The following is an 8184-nucleotide window of genomic DNA, read 5'->3' on the forward strand; positions in this document are numbered from 1 at the left end:
GTGTCTCAGGTATGAGGGAGGTCAGGGGATGCCAGGGTGTGAGTTTAGGGCAGATTGGGGTAGGTCCGGGCTTTTACTTGAATCTTCAAATAAAGATTCGAGAAACTCGATGATGATTCGATGCAAACGGGTACTGGTGTTGGATTGGGGGTGGTTAGATGATCTAGGGGTGTTAACTTGGGGGTCATCGGATGAACTAAGGTCCTCAACTGATTTTTCAATCTGATATTCGAAGCGAATGGTGATGATTCGAGGACAATGGAGGGTAGATCTGGAAAGAGGAGGGTGTGGCAGTTCAGGGGTGTGAAAATGGGGGTGTTTGGACCACCGGAACCGCCGTGAGGCGATTTCCGGTGGGCGGAGCAACGGTGGTTGAAGGCAGAGGGTTTGTTTGGTCTCTGAGGTTCAGAGACGAAGGTGAAGGGGGGATTTGGTTTAGGGGGCGTGGAGGCAAGGTGTTAAGGTTATATACGGGGGGGGGTGTTTTAATCCTGGCCGTTGGATCAAACCCGACCAACGGCCTGGATCAAATCATTTAACAGACACGACGTCTTTTGGTTTAGTGTTGGGAATGGGTCAATCCGGGTACCAGTGGGTCGGGTATCTGGGAAAGCCTGGAGCCGTTAGATGAAGTGAGATGAACGGCTCAGATCAAATACACCTAAACAACGTCGTTTGGAAGCCCAGGTCGTGGACTGGGTCAATGTAATGGATTGGGCCTGATTTTCAATTGAATTTTTGGCCCAAATCCGGTATTTTCTTCTCTTTTCATTCTTTTAATTTAAACAAAAATTCCTAATTAAATTAAAAACCAAAATTAAACTACACAAATATTAATTAACATTCAACAAAATTAACACACAAATTAAAACGTTTAGTTGAAATAAAATCACACAATGACGACAAATAGAATAAAAATGCATATTTTTGTGATTTTTCCCTTGAAAACTAAATTATGGTTTAATTAATTCCTAAATGCACAATTAAATCCTAAATATGCATGCGACCTGTATTTTTGTATTTTTTAATTAACTACAACAAGTTAAACATTTACGGACAAAACAATTACCAAAATGTCACATAAATTCTCAAAATTGTACCCAAAGGTAACTTTTTTTTTCGATTTCTTTTGGAATAATTTTCGTGAAGCAAAAATCATGTGTTGACAGCTGCCCCTCTTTGTTCGAAAACATGCAAAGTTTTCGTGCAAAGATAAAGTGAGCGGATACGAGCGATTTTCATCTGTTTGACTACTCCGTGTAAAGCATTTTTTGAAAGATTTGACCGAACCTCTGCTTCGAAGGTTTCCTACATATCTTGGGCTAAACAGGAATCAGGTCAATGTAGTTCGGGAAGTTTTGGTAGCTGGGACTACCAGGAGCTGTGGTTTTACTGTTACCGATATTGCTGCTGCTGCTACTGCTTGCTGACCTCCTTATTACACCAAAAAGGGAAAATCGAAGTTAAGCTAGCTATGCCTATCAACTATGAGTTACAAGATTCATATCTACAATTCTCTTGAAACTTGGTCTTGAGTCTTAGCTAATTTTGCTGTAGACTTCGATCTGAATCTTGATGCTCGCAAGTTGTAGGCGTTTGTTTATTTCTGCAGCATTGAGTAAGACAGGATTGGCGGAGCTTGTGACTTCAATCAGATTTCGAGCAATCCGCACCTTTATTTGCTCCAATATTTGAACTCATTTTTTTTTTCTTTTCTTCTTTTCTTTATTCTGGATTGAAACTCACTCCGTAGGTTATCTCGATCCCCGTGCTTCGAGGTCAAACCTGCTCAAGCATCAAAACAAACAAACAAACGAAATTTTTCTGCACCAGTTTTACTAGGAAAATTTCGTAAGTTAATTGCCATAAAAATCTACAGAATTGATGAGGGGATTGGAAACCTCAAGTCTAAAAGACGCAACTCAGGGATTGGAGCCCTAATGTCGGCTAAAGAAAAATTGCTCAACTCAGGGATTGGAGCCCTAATGTCGGCTAAAGGAAAATTGCTCAACTCAGGGATTAGAGCTCTAATGTCGGCTAAAAAACAATTGCTCAACTCAGGGATTGGAGCCCTAATGTCGGCTAAAGGAAACTTGCTCAACTCAGGGATTGAAGCCCTAATGTCGGCTAAAAGAAAATCGCTCAACTCAGGGATTGGAGCCTTAATGTCGGCTAAAGGAAAATCGCTCAACTCAGGGATTGGAGCCCTAATGTTGACTAAAAGAAAACTACTCAACTCAGGGATTGGAGCCCTAATGTCGGCTAAAGGAAACTTGCTCAACTCAGGGATTGGAGCCCTAATGTCGGCTAAAAGAAAATTGCTCAACTCAGGGATTGGAGCCCTAATGTTGGCAAAGGTGACTAGGGGATGGAGGCCCTATGTCTAAAATCTCAACTCAAGGATTGGAGCCCTAATGTTGGCAAAAGGCGACTAGGGAATGGAGGCCCTATGTCTAAAATCTCAACTCAGGGATTGGAGCCCTAATGTTGGCAAAGGTGACTAGGGAATGGAGGCCCTATGTCTAAAATCTCAACTCAGGGATTGGAGCCCTAATGTTGGCAAAAGGCGACTAGGGAATGGAGGCCCTATGTCTAAAATCTCAACTCAGGAATTGGAGCCCTAATGTTGGCAAAAGGCGACTAGGGAATGGAGGCCCTATGTCTAAAATCTCAACTCAGGGATTGGAGCCCTAATGTTGGCAAAAGGCGACTAGGGAATGGAGGCCCTATGTCTAAAATATCAACTCAGGGATTGGAGCCCTAATGTTGGCAAAGGTGACTAGGGAGTGGTGGCCCTATGTCTAAAATCTCAACTCAGGGATTGGAGCCCTAATGTTGGTAAAGGTGACTAGTGAATGGAGGCCCTATGTCTAAAATCTCAACTCAGGGATTGGAGCCCTAATGTTGGCAAAAGGCGACTAGGGAATGGAGGCCCTATGCCTAAAATCTCAACTCAGGGATTGGAGCCCTAATGTTGGCAAAGGTGACTAGGGAGTGGAGGCCCTATGTCTAAAATCTCAACTCAGGGATTGGAGCCCTAATATTGGCAAAAGGCGACTAGGGAATGGAGGCCATATGTCTAAAATCTCAACTTAGGGATTGGAGCCCTAATGTTGGCAAAAGGCGACTGGGGAATGGAGGCCCTATGTATAAAATCTCAACTCAGGGATTGGAGCCCTAATGTTGGCAAAGGTGATTAGGGAGTGGAGACCCTATGTCTAAAATCTCAACTCAGGGATTGGAGCCCTAATGTTGGCAAAAGGCGACTAGGGAATGGAGGCCCTATGTCTAAAATCTCAACTCAGGGATTGGAGCCCTAATGTTGGCAAAAGGCGTCTAGGGAATGGAGGCCCTATGTCTAAAATCTCAACTCAGGGATTGGAGCCCTAATGTTGGCAAAGGGCGACTAGGGAATGGAGGCCCTATGTCTAAAATCTCAACTCAGGGATTGGAGCCCTAATGTTGGCAAAAGGCGACTAGGGAATGGAGCCCCTATGTCTAAAATCTCAACTCAGGGATTGGAGCCCTAATATTGGCAAAGGTGACTAGGGAGTGGAGGCCCTATGTCTAAAATCTCAACTCAGGGATTGGAGCCTTAATGTTGGCAAAAGGAGACTAGGGAATGGAGGCCCTATGTCTAAAATCTCAACTCAGGGATTGGATCCCTAATGTTGGCAAAAGGCGACTAGGGAATGGAGGCCCTCTGTCTAAAATCTCAACTCAGGGATTGGAGCCCTAATGTTGGCAAAGGTGACTAGGGAGTGCAGGCCCTATGTCTAAAATCTCAACTCAGGGATTGGAGCCCTAATGTTGGCAAAGGTGACTAGGGAGTGGAGGCCCTATGTCTAAAATCTCAACTCAGGGATTGAAGCCCTAATGTTGGCAAAAAATAGGTTGATATTGGGGATTCTAAACTAACCCCTTTTTTGGAATTTTCTTCTTATTTCTCTTTTCGTTTTTTTTAAATTATTTTTTGTTCAGTAAAAAAAATGCAGGAAAGAATTTGGAGGAAACTTCCCTTTTGGGTTGATTCCTTGCTGCAAAGCTGTTTCTTGCACTTGTGCATTTCTTTTCCCTTTTGGTTGCACTTGCTTCTTGCACGGTTGCTTTGGATTGCACCTGTTTCAATTTTCCAAACAAAGAACAATTGTCAGTTTGAAAATGGTGGTTGGTTCGGTGGCCTTGATCATTCCAATTGTTTGGTCCCGACCTCATTTCTGTGGAGAAACTTCGCCATTGATTGGCTTCAAAGGCGACACCCTTTCAAACTGATAAGACTCAGATTTCAGGATTTCATGATGACTCATCCGTATAAGGCTTTGGTTCTTATTCCACTTTCCAGACCTTTGCCTTTGACTTTCTTCTCTTCCTTTTTTTCTTTTTTTTTTCAATGCCTTTACTTTGGAGGTAATCAAACATCATGATCAGTCGGGATTGGACTGACGCACCATTGAGGCTGGATATTTTCTTCAACTCTTGCCAGACGGAGCTCTATAAAACCGGTCCTGCCACCTTTTCTTTCTAACACATTTTGGAATTTAGGGTTAAGCCGAAAGGGATTCAAGAAAAGGTAAACAAAGAGCGGAAAATGAATTTAAAAGAGAAGCGTCCCTTTCGGGGGAAAAGAAGGACTTATCTGAGGTGCATGCTGGCTTCAAACTGACATGACATGCTTTTTGGACTGGATGCCCGAACCTCACGAACTTGCATTTCCTCACGAATCAAAACGGATCTATGTTTCTCAACCAGGGAACCTTGCCAGAACTTTCTGTGGTGAAACCATCTTTTCGGCCGACAGCGCCCTTTGCGGGTTTTCGCTAGTCGACCTCTCTCATTTCTCTTCTCACCGTCGCCCGATAGTACTTTTTGCGGGTTTTCACTAAACGGACTCTCTCATTCTTGGTTTCTCTACTCTCGTCGCCTCATGGTGCCCGAAGGTTTTCACCGACAAGACTCTCTCATTTTATTTCTCTCAATTTTAGAATGCATCGGCTTCCAGCCATGATATTTCTTGGTTTCCCCCTCCTTTGGCAATTGATCCGAAGGACTTGTACTTGGTTTTTGGTAAAAAGAATTGTGGATGAAATTACAACTTCGGAACCATTTGGTGTTCCCGTGGTTGAACCATTATAACATCTGCCCCAGTTTCAACTTCAGGGAAAATTGGATTTTTGTTTTGGCGTGACTGAACCCCAAAGAGAGGCTACCTACGTATCCTTTCAGAATCAAGTCAGACGTAGTTCAGGCTAATCATTTTTTTTTTGGTTTCAACGGTTCTTTTAGATTCCAAAGAGGGTAGCGAAAAAAATGTAACCGGCTCAAAGAGTTTGTAGAAAGAGTTGATAGTTGGGTATCGGGAAAGCCTTCATCATCTCAAATGTGCCAACACATTACCGAAGTAAACTCAGACATAGTACCTTTTGACTGCATCCGCGTTCACAGCTGTTTCAGGATCATTTCCTTCAATATCGCCCAGATACAACGCTCCTCTTGGCAATATCTTCCTGATGATGTACGGACCTTTCCAATTAGGAGCAAATTTTCCTTTCGCTTCCTGGTGATGTGGAAGAATGCGCCTTAACACCAGTTGACCTACTTCAAAATTCCTGGGTCGCACTTTCTTGTTGTAAGCACGGGCCATTCTTTGTTGGTACAACTGCCCGTGACAGACCGCAGCCATTCGCTTTTCATCAATTAAGGTCAACTGCTCCAATCGAGTCTTAACCCATCGTTATCTTCAATCTCTGCTTCAACAATGGTTCGGAGCGAAGGAATTTCTACCTCTGCCGGTATCACAGCCTCGGTCCCATAAACCAACAAGTATGGGGTTGCCCCTACTGATGTGCGTACTGTAGTGCGATATCCCAGCAAGGCAAAAGGTAACTGTTCATGCCATTGTCTGGAACTCTGGATTGTCTTCCTCAAAATCTTATTGATGTTTTTGTTTGCTGCTTCAACAGCGCCATTGGCCTTGGGCCGATAAGGAGTGGAGTTCCTATGCGTTATTTTGAACTGTTCGCATACATCCTCCATCAAGTGACTATTCAGGTTTGCCGCATTATCTATGATGATAGTTGCAGGAATACTGAAACGACAGATAAGATTTGAACGTACAAAATCCACCACGTCTTTCTTAGTGACCGATTGAGAGTGACAGCTTCGACCCATTTTGTGAAGTAATCAATAGCGACCAATATGAATCTGTGTCCATTTGAGGCTTTTGGCTCAATTGGCCCAATGACGTCCATGCCCCAAGCAACAAATGGCCAAGGTGCAGACATGGGATGCAGTTTTGTGGGAGGTGCATGAATCAAATCATCGTGCACCTGACACTGATGACACTTTCGAACGAAACTAAAACAGTCATTTTCCATGGTCATCCAGTAATAACCCGCTCGAAGGATTTTCTTTGCTAAAACATACCCGTACATGTGGGGCCCGCATACTCCCGCTTGTACCTCATGCATGATTCTTCCAGCCTCTTCTGCGTCAACACATCTCAACAAATTGAGAATCGGGGTTCTTTTTACAATACCTCACCGCTCAAAAAGAATCCACTCGCTGCCGCCTAATAGTTCTCTTTTGATCTCCAGTAGCATGTTCGGGGTATTCTTGTGTTTTCAAGAACTTCTTAACATCATGGTACCATGGCTGGGTACTTGATCCCGCCTCGATTACATCACAGCAACCATGTCTTTCCCTAATTTGGATTTCCAAGGGATCGATGTGGGCATTGCCTAGATAAGGTAACATTGAAGCTAAGGTGGCAAGTGCATCGGCTAGTTCATTGTGACACCGCGGGATATATCTGAACTCTATTGATTTGAATCGCTTGCTGAGATCCTCCACGTGCTGCCGGTAAGGAATAAGCTTGACATCTCGAGTTTCCCATTCACTCTGGGCTTGTCGGATAATCAGATCAGAATCCCCCATAATCAACAAATCTTCAACATCTTGATCGATCGCCATATTCATACCCATGATGCAGGCTTCATATTCAGCCGTATTGTTCGTGCAAAATAAACGAAGCCTAGCTATAGCCGGATAGTGTTGACCAGTGGGTGAGATCAAGATTGCACCAATTCCTACACCTTTGGCATTTACAGCCCCATCAAAGAACATCTTCCAAGCATGAGCATCTTCCGAGACTACTCCTATGGTGTTTATCTCTTCATCTGGAAAATAAGTACTCAATGGTTGGTACTAATCATCAATCGGGTTCTCCGCCAAATGATCTGCTAACGCCTGGACTTTCATGTCGTGCGAGTGACATAGACTATGTCGAATTTAGTAAGCAAGATTTGCCACTTTGCTAATCTCCAGTAGGCATCGGTTTCTGGAATATGTACTTCAAAGGATCCAACCTGGTTATGAGGTAAGTAGTATGAGTTTGGAGATAATGTCTCAATTTTTGAGCGACCCACGTCAAAGCACAACACGTTCTTTCCAACAAAGTGTACTTGACCTCATAAACGGTGAACTTCTTGCTTAAGTAATAGATCGCCTGCTCTTTCTTTCCAGTTATGTTATATTGTCCGAGGACACAACCGAAAGAATTTTCCAAGACCGTCAGATACAAGAACAGGGGTCTCTCTGGCTCTGGCGGGACAAAAATTGGAGGATTTGAAAGATATTCTTTGATCTTGTCAAAAGCCTCTTGACACTCAGTCGTCCATTTGATTGCTGCATCCTTCCTCAATAGCTTGAATATGGGCTCACATGTGCTAGTCAGTTGGGCAATGAATCGACTGATATAGTTTAACCTGCCCAATAGACTCATCACGTCTTTCTTCGTTCTTAGAGGAGGTAGATCTCGGATAGACTTTATCTTTGTTGGATCTAACTCGATACCTTTCCTGCTTACTATGAAACCCAGAAGCTTGCCCGATGGGACTCCGAAGGCGCACTTAGCCGGATTCAGCTTCAGGTCGTACTTTCTCAGCCTCTCAAAAAATTTCCTCAAGTCTCGAACATGATCGTCCTGAGTCCTGGACTTGACTATCACGTCATCTACATACACCTCTATCTCTTGATGCATCATATCATGAAAAATGGCAGTCATGGCTCTCATGTAAGTTGCCCCGGCATTCTTTAAACCGAACGGCATAACCCGATAACAGTAAGTACCCCAAGGTTTAGTGAAGGCGGTTTTCTCGGCATCTTCTTCATCCATCAACACCTGAT

The sequence above is a fragment of the Nicotiana sylvestris genome, chromosome 7, assembly GCF_000393655.2.
Source record: "Nicotiana sylvestris chromosome 7, ASM39365v2, whole genome shotgun sequence".
Classification (NCBI taxonomy): Eukaryota; Viridiplantae; Streptophyta; class Magnoliopsida; order Solanales; family Solanaceae; genus Nicotiana; species Nicotiana sylvestris.